At 36.8% G+C, this 14,374-nt stretch overlaps 1 protein-coding gene and 1 long non-coding RNA gene across 2 annotated transcripts in view; one reads left to right on the forward strand and one right to left on the reverse strand.

The window, feature by feature from the left end:
• The window catches only part of LOC122823095 (leucine zipper putative tumor suppressor 2 homolog), a 29,153-nt gene extending 17,124 nt beyond the window's left edge, over window positions 1–12,029 (reverse strand). Inside the window, exon 1 of the mRNA XM_044102360.1 lies at window positions 11,832–12,029. The gene's annotated coding sequence lies outside the window, so the exon portion shown is untranslated. The remainder of the gene's footprint in view (window positions 1–11,831) is intronic.
• LOC122823097 lies at window positions 8,142–9,499 on the forward strand. The gene is made up of 3 exons (XR_006369280.1): window positions 8,142–8,695; window positions 8,768–8,834; window positions 9,198–9,499. It is a non-coding gene; the product is annotated as an uncharacterized LOC122823097 (long non-coding RNA).
• Window positions 12,030–14,374: the final 2,345 nt, after the last annotated feature.

Here is a 14,374-nt window from a genome sequence, read left to right on the forward strand (position 1 = left end):
ACGCTGGCATATTTTGCCCCAACTCCAGGTTGATTAATCAAATTTTACAATTGGGACATCAGTGAAACTCAGCACATAAAAGCAGACAGCATAGTATGGTTTGCTATAAACCAAAAATAAAACCTTACATTGCTGTAATACCACTCAAAATGCATAAATGTGTTTTAATTCCCATTCCGTTGTTTTGGATTAAAAAAGGAAACCGTTGTCAGAGGTGTGAAACAGAATGAGGAAGGTAGCATCTGGTCAGTGTGAATTCTGTTTTATCAGCAGGATCAGGGGATGTTTGCTAGAACTAACGTTACCAACTGCCAACAGGGATAGTGTAACTTAAGACCATCAGCTCCTCCATCTGTGGCTGACGCACTGCAAATGTACGTTAAGAGACAGATGGAAGTGCTGAGGACAGCGTGGCTGCCCACATGTAATGTGGTTCAACAGAAAGAAAGGCTTTAGAGCGTCTTTCTAAATGTTGCCTAAGAGGGCTGAGCGGCAGAATGAACTTGCCGCCCTGAAAAGAAATGCCCTGAAGCGTTTGTTTTAAATGTTGACAAACTGCTTTACATAGGAGAAACAGGTGTTTCCTCTAAGAGGGTCACACCCCTCACCTGCTTTTCTGAACAGACTGGGTTAATCTTTATTAACAGCAGAGAAAGAGGGACTTGCGGCAGAACGTTTACTTGAAACAGGAGCTTTAAAAATCGTTTAACATCATAAACCTGACGTTTTAATCAAAAAAGGGGTTCAACTTTAGCTAGGAACGTAATTTAAAAGTGAGGGCGTGCTGTGCTTTAGTAGATAAACGCATCTCAACACTTCTCACTACATTGAGCACAGCTTCTAACTTCTGTTATGAACGGAGGCTCATCTTACTCAGAATCAGAATCTTCTTTCACTTTCCCGCTCAAGTAAAAAAAAAAAAAAAAAAAAAAAAAGTAAAGTTGCCACCAAATGAATGAAAAACAGCAGTTTACTGCTGTGGCAAGAAGAATTTCAACAATTAAGCCCTAAATCAAAAGCATGTAAGAGATCAGGGTAAAGGACAGAATTTGGTCTAAAACCTGTCTCTGCTCATCCGAAGAGGGCAGACAGAGGGAAATGGGACACAGATTAGAGCTTAATCTGGAGGCAAAAGGTTTACCAGTGCTCCAGCATGCGCACTCTACCAAAGAACTGCAAATGACAATAACAAAAAAAGAAGCAGAAAACATTGGATGGAGATATACAACATTTTAGGAGTCAATACTAATTTCTGGCCTAAAAGTGTCGTAAAAATTATTTGCTCCATTAAAACATTTCTGTTTTTTGCCTTTCTGGTTAATTTTGGTGTTGAACATAACTTGAATAAATACTTCATGTCATTTTCCAAGTAAGAATTTTCATTTATGAAACATAAAAGTGATATGTCCAGATACTGTAGTGCGGCTGAACCGTCGAGTAAAACACAATGGTTACGTGGCGAGAAACAAGACTTTCAGCTGCTTCCATTCACTACTTAATGCTTCTAGATAAAGAGTGCTATTCTGGACATTTGGGAGAAACATGCGCCCATGCACATCAGAGTAACAGCGTTGGAAAGAACAAAGGAAGCAAGTCGCATCATCTAACGCAATGCAGAGAGAATTTTATTTAAACTGCAATTTGTCACGCGGTGTCATTTACCACTGTGGAGAACTACAGAGTTCTCCACATTTACCACTGTGGAGAACTCTGTGACCAACTAGGCTGGTCACAGAGCTCTTAAATCCCTGAATAGGTTGCTGGGCTTGCTAGGTCTCCAAGTCACTACTCAGACAATTTTTCTACCAGCTTCCTTCTAAATCACTGATACTTTATGATCATAACTTTCATCTTGGGCAACAAGTGTAGCATTTATTGATGCCAAAGTTCAGCTGTGTGTACAAAACAACCTTGGTCAAGTATTGTGAATAACGGTCTGAAAAAACAACAGGGGGGGGAGGGGGGGGGGAGTTAAAAATGAGGACATTAGCCCTCTGGAATAGGGGGATTTCTGACTTCATCGCCTATCCAAGCTTGCAGCACTAAAGTTTATTGCTCTTTTACAGTTCAACCACGTGGCAATGGTTCCAGTCAAGTTAGCAAACTCAATGTGAATACATGGGTCCATCAGATCCGGATCGAGGCCAGGAAGGGGGAGTGGTGGAGCAAAAAGGACAGCATTGACAGCATGCTTGATATTTACATACTAGCTTGGGTATAAGTGTGGCAAAGAACATGGCAACATTGTAATAAGCACTCAGAAATCCTGCTACAACACAAATATCTATTTGAAAGTGGATAAACTGGGCAGAGGGTGGGAAGTCAGTCCACAGGGAATACCAGCATGCCTGACAGCCCACATGGAAAACATTACATTCCATCTTAAACGCCTCAAAATCCTTGTATTTTCTGCAGACATCCTCATTTAGGATCACTCAAGCCAAACCTCAAACATCCTCCGACATCTCAGAAAACCAATGAGGGAAAACCGCTCCTATAGTTCAGGCTGACCATTAGGTGGTGCTTTTTTCTTTTCTCACCATACCTTTATAATAAGGTATAATAATATTGTAAAACAGAAATAAAATTTCCTATGCAGCTTTTTTATTAGACATAAAAAAGTGTTATCACATGATTGCTAATCACTCTTAACGCACCGACTACCTTCTGGAAAGCAGCCATCGAAGCGACTTTGATTAGTCTGCTAGGAACACATGGATGGACTGCTGTCAGCTCGAACAATAACCATCTCTCATTCCATCAGTGCTCCCAGATAGGACCAACGGCTCCCCACGCTCATTACTTCAGATCCACATCCCCTCTGCCTACGTATGTTCTTATATAACACCGTGACGCAGCTAACCGTGCTTCCCACCACCCACGTGGCTTATGATTCGCACCTCTAAACCATCCCTTCACCTTTCACTCGCTCATCCACCCACCAGCTGGCCAGCCTCTCCATTCAAAAAAATAAAATAAAATAAAAAAATTAATAAAACACATTCACTTACAGTACAGTGGAGGTGTGAATCTGTTGATATTTGCCGATCTCCTGTTATGTTTAATTTTCTTTCCCCCCTGCCCCATGTTTTGAAGTAGCAGTACACGTGTTAAATAAAGTGGAGCTGGATGTTGTCGTCATGTGTTCTCTCAGCTGGAGAATAATCAGGCCAGAAATCATAGTGACACGGAGGAGAAATGTATTTAAAAATATCCAAAACAACCAACCTCAGGGAGGACTCGTCCCACTTATATAATGAAAGTCCAGTTGAACACCCCGTTTCCCCCGGTTACGAGAAAACTACATTAACAAGATGTTGGTACATAACACATAAACAGAATTTTTGAAGCGTTTAATTTTTAAGCAACATAAAGCCATCTGAAAAACACAGCGAAGATGGGTAAGTGGTGGATTAAGAACACAACTTTGCTGAGTGTGAAAAAATTAAAACAAGTAGAAGTGAATCCCACAGAAATGACAATCAGCAAAGGCCGGATTACCGGTATCAAAATACATCAAGGTTTTAAAATGCTACTGAAATTGCTAATAATTTCTAGAAAATGAACAGCGAATGGTTAAAGGGAACAGAGCAGCAATCTTGCATGAAACAACCTCCCTCCCATTTGTTGCTGCACTGCTGGCCAGCTGGCCTAAGGAAGGCTTCTTTTCCCTCACCAACATGAAAATTGAGAAAGTTTGGGAAGATTTTTACTGATGATCCTGGTGAGAATATAATAATTTAAATATAACCCTTTAATTAAAATAAAGCTGTTTGAAAAGTAAACATAGCCATCCTTTGTTAAGCAACTGAAGACAGGTTGTGTCCCAGCAGATTAATATTTTACACTACGCAAATTGACTTGAAATTTACTAATAAATTGAATAGATTTTGATATTTTTTGCTCAACTCTACATCTACTAAACACTATCAACATTTAATATTTATACGTTTAGCAGCAACATTTTTTTTTATTAAAAGATTAATTTGCTCACATTTAATTTTTTTTGTGTGTTTAAATACCACTTTGTTGTAATTTTACCAGCCCACGTCAAGTCGAAAGAGACCCTGAAACCATAATGAAGTGCACAATGGTTCAGTATGCTGTCAGGTATTAGCAAAACAAGTAATATTTTTACAGTAATGAGCCAGAACATTAAACAATGCTAACATTGTAATACAACTTGGGAATCAATTAGGTCTGTGAGTTGTGGAGTGGGCTTCCCACTGCAACAACAACAACAACAAAAAAAAACCTGGAGATGAACTGATAGGATCTTCTTAATTTTTTTGGAAACTCCAATATAAATTTGTTTTATTGGTATACATTTACTTCAATCTATGTCATGTTACAATAAAACCTATCACTATAAAATAACTAAACACATGAACAAAAACTAAAATTTCCTTTCATTCCAAATTAGCTATTTGTTTTGTTTGCCACTTCTCATGTTCTTGGCCTTAATGAGAGACATTGTGGGCTTTGATATAGTCAGAGGTTACAGATGGATTACAGAATAATGTCAAGCAGGCGACACATCTGAAGAGTAAATAAGCGAGGACACTGACGGCAAGGATTGATGAGCAAAAATGTGAGAACAGGATAAACAACACAGAACTGGAAGTGAGATATTGTACCGCACAAGAGGACATATGGGCCTCTCCCTGCAGCAGCTGTGAAAGTCATGATCACACTAACTACACCTCTAATCACAGCTGCTCATGGGAAAACGTCTTGTTGTTTATGCTTTTCTTTTTCTGTTTTTTTTTTTCAGAGCACATAATCATCCACGATTAAAAACAGATGACGCAACAAACTGAGTGGAATATCTTCCTGACAAGTCTGACAGATCGGAGTAATCTCAAATGTGGGCACAGTTCCAAGTGTAACAAAACTGGGACTAAATCTTCTTACAAACCCCGAAGAATGAGCTAATTAAATCCAACCAACTGAAAAAAAACTGCTGGGCTTTAGGAAAATGACAAAAAAAATATAAATAAAGGAAGTAATGACACGAAAGCTAATGTCACTAAGATTAAAAACACAACTATTTCAATAAAAATCTGTGAAACTAGAGTATGAGCCCACATCTGCTTGAAAAAAAAAATTGTAACTCTTGAAGCTCCCAAAATATTGCACCGTAATTAGAAACTTCATCGTAATTTAAAGGTTTTTAGGATCGAACGGCAAAAAACTGCACAAGTAGAAATCTAAAACTCACTGCAAGCAACACTCTTTACTAATCAAATTAGTAAAGAGTGTCCCACAATTTTATATTTTAAGTATGTAACTGAAACAGAAGCTACTGAACTAGATTTAAGATAAATGACAAGGTTATCTCCCGTATAAGATACATTTTGGACAACATTACGTCAAAGTTCGCTTCCTCCAAGGACACTTTGTCCAAACTATGGCTGATTTCTGTCACGCTTACTTCGCTGTGACCACAGCAGCCGGGTGTCTTATCTGAGCTGTTTACAAAACTGTAATCTAATCATGACTGCAGCAGCTCTGTGAGACTCATTCACAAAGTGACTGCAGGAAAAGACGCACTGGAAGGAAGGCTCAAGTCAGAGGGAGAAGGGGAGGAAACATTTGGGAGGCATTAAGAAAATGAATAGGGCTATAGAGGTGGAGCAGTGATTGAGTATGGAGTGGCGGCACAGGTTCACCCACTTATAATTACTCTCAATGATCTATCTTTATAAGTACATTTTCTTTTAAAGTCATAATATCGCACAGTATTTTTAAGGTTCTGAGGAAGTTTTCTATTATTTGAAATGATGACATGTTTGTGTAACATAAGTGAGTATTTCCATATAGCTCAGCAGCTTTTTTTTTTTTTTTTCATGCGTGTGTGTGTGTGGGTGTGTGTGTAAATTTGTTTATTTATTTAGCACCAAGTCACAAAGCTCATCCCAAGGGCACCTGACAGAAAAAAAACAAAAAACAACATGCTGCAAGAAGACCCAAACAGAACCAGCCTCAGTGATTTTGGAAGTGGGAGGGGTTGATGTGAAAAACATGATGATTTCTTTATCTTGTTTAGAGTGAGAAATTATAAAGAACAAAAATAAGAAAATTAAGCTGAAACTCAAAAACGCCTGAATAAAATGGTTGAATTCACTCCTCAGCAAGCACGCAAGTTTTAAAGTCTTAATAATCATGTCATTATTTACGGTAATATTTCTGAAGCATATCAATATAATGCAATTGCAATTAAGGTGTTCTCCTTAAAAAGAGCACTGGGAAAAGAAGGGAAATATACAATGGTTTATATGCTGGTCACCTGAAGCAAATAAAAAGAAATTAAAACACATGTTCCTTAACCTGTAGGGAAATTACTGAAGTACTCTGAAACCAAAACATGCAACTTGTTCCTAGACTCAGGATTTTAAGGCCATGAAATATTCTCTAAAGTGACACAAAGAGTTGTGCAGGCCAGCTATGGATACAAAAAAATGTAAAAAAAAAAATAAAATAAAAAAATCAGAGCCAGATAAGAATACCAACCCAGATGTGGACAGGTCACAACCCTTATACCTCGATAAAGAAGAAAACCTTTTAAATCCTGACTACCAATGGATTAAAGATATATTCTTAAACCTGAGTGTGCAGTCACTATAAAGTGATAAAGTGACATCTTTTGTCATTGCAAAAATATCAAAATTGTTTATCTGAGGGCTAAAATTAACTGTTAACAATTTTACAAACAAGTTAGCTGAAACATCTGGGTATCAAAAACTGTGACACAGGACAAAAAGTTCACGTTCAAAGATTTCAAAGAAAATCAGGGACATTTCAGCTGGTAGGCTGAGCTACTTTCAAGATGTAAAGGTTCAGGTTCCCCTTTTCATTTTTTTAAAGTCTCGTAATCCATCATTACAAGACTTGTATTACTGCAGAGACAAAGTTGTGCAAAAACCGACTCCAGTCTTTCGATCGGCTTTGATCCATCGGTGTGAAGGCAACAAGAAGTGTGGCATCATTTCAGCACATAAAGGGTGTTTGCCTGGATAAAACTGGAATGTCAAGAATATTGATTTCAGAGTGGTCCTTTATGTTTTATTAAACCTGCAAGTTAAACATTCACAGTAAAGTTAATGTTTGTCTCACCAAGAAGGGAACATATTTAAACAGTACTTAATTATTGACACTATTCATAAAAAAAATTTTTTTTAAACTTTTATTTTCTCAAATTAACTCAATGTTTCTCAAAAAGCTGATCTATGCAATTTATGTTCAGTTTCTGATTTTTCTACATTTAACCATTGCGTCAATTCAGATTTCTTTGTGGCTAAAATGGACTGACATGAGAAGAGGAATACTTAAGACAGATTAAAAACTAGAAGTAGTAGCATTTCAGCCACCTTGGTTGACTCGGTTTAGCTGATAGAGTGCAATGCGGATTTTATCAACAAGTGCTTTCTTTTACTAAATGTCAAGGTTATGAACACAGTCAAAAAGTAAGACAGGTCCTGCTTCCAGGATAAAACTAAGGTAGAGCATCACGATGACACAATTGTTGGAAGAAAAGAAATGACAGGGCTGACACCTGGGAGAATCAGAGTGAAAATGCTGGTCAGAACTGGAGCAGAAACTTCTAACTTCCTATCAAATATTGACAGAAATGTCCAAGTTATGGCAGATGCCAGTGTTTGAAGTCTTAGTTATCACTCCTTTGCAACTTCCTACTCTGCTCTTAGCTGCCTTGTGCTCAATTTTATGCAAATGTTTTCGATTTTGAACATGGAATAAATATGAGCAATCATAACCTCTGAACCTAAACACTGCTGATAATGAGATGCAAGACGACGAAATACCCTTTAGGAATACAAAACATGTAAGCTTGAAACTTGCCCTACATTTTCTTATTTGGGAAAACCAAAATGAGTCAGTGTGGCAGTCGAAACTACCGTGGTGTGGGAAATCACCAATTACAGCTAACAGCCATCTACAGCAGAGTAATTTCCAGACAATGAAGGACAGCCTAAACAAAGGAAGCTTGTAAATCCTCAAACAGCACTGCTCTTGATGTGATGTCCCCTCAGGAAAACTAAAACACAGCTTTCAAGTTGGCTGACAGCTCTCGCTGTGTTCCTATTGTTGACTTGTCTCCGAAAGTTTAGCTCTTATTATTTGTTCAAGAGAAACGTTTGTGCAGCGTAACATAAAGGACAGAGGAACTTGACTCTGAGTTTAATCAAGTCAAGGACCAAATTCAGAGCAGCAGAACAGAAGGAGACTCCACAACTTGAGGTGAAGTGTTTTAAACTTAAAAGAAAGAAACAACGTAACTTGGATCTAAAATCAGTCAGCTGTTTTCAAGAAAAAGAAAAAGAGGAGAAAGCCACGTGTAACCCAGTGTTTAAAAACACAAGAAAAAAAGAATAATAATAGATGTTAATTCAATTCTACCAAAATAGCTAAAAGGTAATTACGTAAAAAAAAAAAAAAAAAAAGTGAAATAGGCCTTTAGTGTTAGCTTCTGTTGGCGGTTTGAGCAGCCAATGGCTGGCGCGGTCTGGTTTCGCGTCGGCCAATGGGGTTGATTGTCCCGCCCCTTTCAACAGCTGGCGGTTGTTTCGTTCGGAGCGCAGCAGACAGGCTTGAGAGCTAACAGCTGACGGTTGCTTCGCTCAGAACGCCTGAGAGCTAACAGCTGACAGCTAGAAAGAAATTGACAAACCTGGAGGTTGGTAAGGAAATCAATATTAATATAAATTGACTGAATATGTAATTCAAAGTACTAAATTCGTTTTATTAGATCTCGGAGAGTTTCCCCTGTAAACAGCTGAACCCCGAAAAATAGCCGTTGACAGCTCGGAGCATCGGTGAGTCATTGCACGCGCTCGACCGTTGGTTAAGAAAATTTGGTGAAAATTGGCTAAAATACTTATTAAATTATCAAATTTTATATAAAATGAAATGAATTGAAAGATTTTGTATTGTTATTGTTGTGTATGTTGTATTTGTTTTATGTAATTGCATTTTTTTTTAAGATTGAATGTATATTATATTTTTTTTACCATATAAGCTAATCTCTTTAGTTTTACTAATATGTTGGGAAATTTGTATTCTGTTAACTTGTTGTTGTACAACATAAAAAAACAGCAGAAGAACTTGAGAAATGATTAATTGCTTTAGTGATGCTGGCATCTTATGTGCTAACATGTTTTACTTTGGCCTTGTTATAGGTCAGGTTTTTTGTTTTAGCTTGTTTGATACACTTTTGGCTTGGAGGGCCAAAGATTCCAAGACCCTCTTCTCTTGAACCTGGATGGCGAGCCCCAGCCCAGAGGACCAGGCGCACGGGTAGATAGTGACCCGACTGGTCACCAGCTGAGAGACTGAGACTGAACAATTGACTCATTGGAGACCGAAGTATTCAATTTATTTATTTATTTATTTTTATTTTTAAAAGCGCGCAGTATTTGTTTGTCTGTTTTAAATGTGGATCCACCATTGTTTATTATATTAAATTTTGCTGTTTTCTTGTAGACACTGTGTGTGTTCTGTTGTTGCTCACACCTGGGTTCTCTCGAATTTAAAATCTTCTGATTAGGCCCAACTTCCTATATATATATATATATATATGTATATATATATATACTAAATTAATTAACCTGTTTTTGTGGGTTGCTTGTTACACACGCAACAAGTCAAAATGTCTTTAGCTTACAAGAACAGATTAAAATACAATTTTACAGCAGACAGAGAGCATATCATTGTATAGAGTTATGAGACTGATATGCTAACTAAAAGGATCCAATGTGAGGAAGAGAAAAAAAGACAGAAAGAAATGATGAACGCATAAACACGAACCTCCCACCTCCTTAAGGAAAACAGTTCACGTAGGAATCTGGCCTTGTTCTGTGCTTAAGATGCAGAAATGGAAATCCAACATCCTGCAGTGTAGGAGCATCGAGCTCTCCTTGCTCAGTTTGTTTGTTCGCCTTTCGGATATTCTCATCTTGTTCCAACTATTTGGCAATAGTTTACAGATGAGGCAGCTGCTTACAAAAATAGCCTAGATGCTATTTTTTAATCTCGTTACTTACAGCAAATGAGCCCTCCTGGGGATTTTTTCCCCATGTAAACACTCCACTAGTGCTGCTGTGCACTTGTGCTTGACAAACGCTGCTATCAAGTTCAGATTTTGGAAAACCCAGAGCTGTGTTTGTGTTTCCTGGATTTCTCTCTCCACACTTGTCATAGTAATAATGCTGCACATCTGTATCATGTAAGGAGTGGCTGTGCACTGCATTACAAGGGGAATGGCATTTATTTTTAGGAATTCACAGGCTATTGTACCTAGGGCAAGTTAGTCCGAATAAGCAAAATAGTATTAGGCAACCTCTGCTTTGATGTAATAGAGAGTGTTTTAAGTTTTCATATGGTCAATGCATATCTTGACAAAAGTTTTTTTGTTTGTTTTTTTGTTTTTTTTTTAAAAAGGATTTGGCTGAAATTCTACAAAGTTGTTTATTCCTCTGAGGCTCTATGGATCTGGAGGTGGAGACATTTCAGGTGAGTCATATATACATCATGTTTGCAGATCTGGTAGAGAGGAGAGATTTTCCTCACTCAGATGGTTGAACCTCGTTACTTCACTACGTCAGATTTTCTGCTCTATGAAATATGGTCAATTTTGTCTAATTTAAGTTTCTTCACACTCGGCTTTTACTTTTTTGAAATTGATGCTTTGCAAAACACTATGAAATCGATATATTATGTGTATTTCATGTTTGTTACATGACTTAAAACAAGGCTTACTTAGAAATCATGAATGGAGATATTAGTTAATAATCCAACGACAACAGTAGTGACAATTCCACAATCTCCTCCTCTCTTTGATTGTTTTCTTGATAGTTTGTCCTACTTTTTTAAGCTTTATTTCACATTTGCATTAAGATTTTATGCGAATCGCATAGAGTAGTATTTGCTATTCAAGTATATTTAACATATTTAAGGCTTTTTTGCAGTTTTAGGTAGTGGATATAACAACGACTACAAAAATGGAAAAAAGATGCTCAGGTCAAATGAAATCAAAATATAATGCTTTGAATACAAATACACTCTGCACTTCCAGATTTTAACATTTTGAGAACTACCCCGTTCTCCCCACAGGTACTAGTTCTACTTTGCAGTGATCTGTCACATAAAATCTCAATAAAAATCCATCAAAGAATGTTGTAATGTGACCAAATGTAAAAAACATTTAAAGGGTAAATATACTGCACTAGACACTGCGTGTCTAAATGCATTGTATAATCTAAGTTTTGTAGGCATCCAGTAGAGTGTGACTCAGCAGAAACTGTCTAGGTCTATTTGTTTCTGAAGATACAAGATAAATAAAATTAGATTTATTTGGAGATGATAAAGGTTACTGTTGGACGTTCCTGATAAGGACCATTGTTGAAGCAGAGTCCTGGACTGAAACTATAATCTGAGCAGGAAACGAGCGCAATTCCTCGAGAGGAGCTTCTTTGTTATGTCTGCATCCACCCAACCTGTCATGCCCGATTCATACATAGATTTTAAAAAATACTAAAAAGCAAAAAGAACAACTATCTGTAACCACTTTTCAGTGGTGTTGGCTTTAAGCAGTACTTTAAAAACAATACGTTCTAACTTGTACTATTTCATGTCCGTTTAATCTAACAAACTAACCTTTACACCTGTCCACAGGTAAATAAAACTACAGAAAACCCCTCCGAACATCAATTCAGTCATTAACAACTTACACAAACAAAGCTTTTACATATTTATAGCATAATCAGTTTTAAGCAGTTAAAGATAAAATAAAATAAAACTCGATAAAAACATACCAAGAGACAGTGTTTCCGATCGTCAAAAACTGTTTTGAGGAAAACCTGCATGCGACGTTGATTTTCTTCCTTTCTAAGCGCCTTCATCCACAAACACGGAACAAAGTCAAGGCAAGTGTTGATCAAACAAATTGTTAAATGTCCTCCCCGTAGCTCTGAGGTGTCTCCTTCTTTCGCGTGAAGAGCGTTTGCTGGGTTGGACAGAAACCACAGGAGTTTTAGACAGCGGGAGTAAGCTAGCTCGAAAAACTACCAGCTGCATCCGGTTAAAACTTCCATAATAAAAGTCCCTACAAGTTGTATTCTGATTAAGTTGACACTTTGAAAGGATTTACAGCTAATTTTAATGTATTTCAGCATCATTTTACGCAATAGATCAATACAAATTAGTACAAAGTTTGCTGTATGAGATCATTCTATGTGGTTTGAATTAATTCTGTCCCTACAGATAGGCCAATGATTGCACGAAAATAAATGCTATAGTATACTGTTTGAAATGCAAATACAAAACAGAGTAAAATCAAAATTGATACGCTAATGTTGGTCTTGCCTGACCAAAGATCGTTCTTCAACATGTTTGTTGTGTGTCCAACAAGCCTGTTTAGGCAAAGGGCTACATTACAAATAATCAGGTGGTGGTTTGAGATTGGAGCTGTTTAAAGCTGCAGATCCTGATCTAACCAGGATTTCAACTTCCCTAAAAATGTTGAAAGTATGTATTATTTTCCTATCATTTCCTATCATTCACTTGGTTTATTAGTACATATTACAATTTAATATTGAAATTTACAGAATTAATGGCTTAAGACGTAAGAGTTCAATATGTTGATGTAGTATGAAAAAATTAAATGCACATTTAGTGTCCAACATTTTCCCTACAGTTCAGCAATGAATCTTGCTTAATTCAAACTATTTTCTAACCTTAAAGTCTAAACCTTTTTTGAACATCAATGCTTTCTGGAATATGATTAAAACCGATGCTCAGTTTTAGTCATATTCCAGATTATGATTAAAACTAGAATATGTTTTATGATTAAAACTGAGCATCAGTTTTAATCATAGGGTTTAAAGGGTCTTTATTTTTACTCTGATTATGCATATTAATTTCAACGAATAGCTGGTCGAATAACATAAGGAAACTTTCTGAAATAAATATTGCCTTTCACAATAGTGGCAGAGAAAAATTTTCCTTTCTAATCAGGCATACTATAGCTACATCTATTTCAGTCTGTAGTCTAGAAACAACAGAAATAAAATAGGTGTGCTTTTGTTTTGAAAAGCAAATGACAGTTTCCGATGTTTACTTTCTGAGAAGAGTAGGTTTATATGTACCTCTTACACACGCACTCATACCAGCACACCCCTTACCCCAAACCCCGTCCGAGCCGTTCCGTATACCAAATGACCTTTTGGGTTTGAAGGAAAACATTTGTCCCCACAGACACATAAACCTAAGATTTTGTGTGGAATGAGTTCAAAATCCCATGATGCTTGCATAAAAGATGTCTAGCTGTATTGTTGTGTTAAGTAAATAAATCAAACTGCAAAATGACAGAAAAAATAATTCCTATCAGGAGGGCCGTTTTGTTACCAGAAAAAAAAAAGATTTATGAAGAAGATACCGTAGATTTAAAATCAGTTTCTGAACAACTGGTCCTTTGCTCTAACAATGTAAAATGAGGCCATATCAAAAAAAGCTCAGAGAAGTTTCCACAGCAGAGTAGAACTTCTCTTTAAAAAGTATGAATTCTGGAGAGATAGTTTATGATTTCTACATCCACCACCACAACTCTGCATCATTTTGCACCCTGTCGGGACAACCCATGGTTTCTTCTTACACTTTGAGTTTTTTTTTTTTTTGTTTGTTTGTTTGTTTCTTTGCTTTTACTTAGGCATGCATTTTCAACTAATTCCTCTCTGTATTGGACTTTTGCCAACAATTCTTTCAAATGAAGTATCACTACTCTTACTTGTGCAAAAATGTCTTGCTACTCCACCCACTGCAGTCTGTGAGTAATTTTACAAAAGAACCATTTAACCAAAGTTCATCAGGCAGAGAAACAAACTTACAGTTTATGTAAAAATGAGATCTCTTGTTTGGTAACAAGCATTGTTCATTGTTGTAGCGGTATCTGATGAGCCTGCTGTGATATTCAGTGGAGAATAAACTGTCCCTACATACATACAGTATCTAGTATGTAAGCATTGAACGGATGGATGAATGGACAGATGGCTAGATGGACAGCTGCATTAATTGAAGATAATTAATTCTTGACTTTGTGGACTAATTCATAATTTATTATATCTTAGTTTAACAGACTGATCACTCAAGATTCTAAAATCTACCGTAAACTTTAATTTATAAAAAAAAATAAAAAATTAAAATATTAAAAATAGGCTGTGGAACACTGTGAGTTGTTCGAAAATATTCATTTGGATCTGCACCAAAAGCTTTGATTTAAATAGTGAACTGTCAAAGCAATTCTCATTTTCATACTACATGTTATTGCATGGAAAATCACCATTTCATTCAGTGCAAACGT

The sequence above is a fragment of the Gambusia affinis genome, linkage group LG20, assembly GCF_019740435.1.
Source record: "Gambusia affinis linkage group LG20, SWU_Gaff_1.0, whole genome shotgun sequence".
Taxonomy (NCBI): domain Eukaryota; kingdom Metazoa; phylum Chordata; class Actinopteri; order Cyprinodontiformes; family Poeciliidae; genus Gambusia; species Gambusia affinis.